The sequence below is a fragment of the Myotis davidii genome, unplaced genomic scaffold (genome assembly GCF_000327345.1).
Source record: "Myotis davidii unplaced genomic scaffold, ASM32734v1 scaffold170, whole genome shotgun sequence".
Classification (NCBI taxonomy): domain Eukaryota; kingdom Metazoa; phylum Chordata; class Mammalia; order Chiroptera; family Vespertilionidae; genus Myotis; species Myotis davidii.
This window is the reverse complement of record NW_006282528.1, coordinates 1,467,609-1,468,567: the sequence shown is the minus strand read 5'-3', so window position 1 is coordinate 1,468,567 and position 959 is coordinate 1,467,609.

Genomic DNA, 959 nt, shown 5'->3' with positions numbered 1-959 from the left:
CAGAAAAAGGATTCCCCCCACCTCAAACTCTGGGAATTCGAGCCACAGCTCTGCCAGTACCCCAAGACTCGGCACTGGTTTGATGACCTGCCAATTCATGACAGCATAGGGCTGTCTGTTGTTTTTGCGCAAGTTGGTGTGAACAAAATTCACAATATCTGGTCGAATGGGAGCCTTGAAGACAGCAGGCAAAGTGACATTTTTGCCAGATGTTTCCCCCTTTTCAGAGTACACGGATATCAGTGGACGAGCACACGCCATGGCGGGGAGAGGAGAAGGCCACGCTCCTCTCTACCCAGCGGCTCCCACAGGAAAAGGTCACTTTTCTCTTTGATTTGTAAATTTCAAGTGGCCTTAATAAGCATAACAGTTTCTCAGTTTACTTCTAAAAGTAGATTCGACAGGTTAATAGAATGACGTTTTCCTTCTGAAACGAAAGCCAATTTTACCTTAATTGTGAATTCTTAGAGTTTAGTTCACTGTATATTCTGCTGTCCGCAGTTTCTAAGGCAGTTGGTGACTGGGCTACAGGCTGGCTGCTGGGCTGAGCTGTACCCGTAGTCGGCAAACTCATTGGTCAACAGCCAAACATCACCAGCACAACGACTGGAATTTCTTTTGAGAGCCAAATTTTTTAAACTTAAACTATATAAGTAGGTACATTGTTATTAACTTAGTTAGGGTACTCCTAAGGCTTAGGAAGAGCCTCACTCAAGGGGCTAAAGAGCCGCATGTGGCTCGCGAGCCACAGTTTGCCAACCACGAAGCTAGACCAAGCCTCTGACGTGCAGTGTGATCTGTGTCTGTTTTTCTTCCGTAGCTAACCCGAGGTATTATGTATAGTCCACCTATTTTGCAGTTGTGTAGTTAGAAGTCTCATAATTAGATACATTTTTTTTTAATTTGCAAAAATATGTGCGCTGCTTCACAGGCTGGTGCTGTTTCAGAGCGAGGTATCA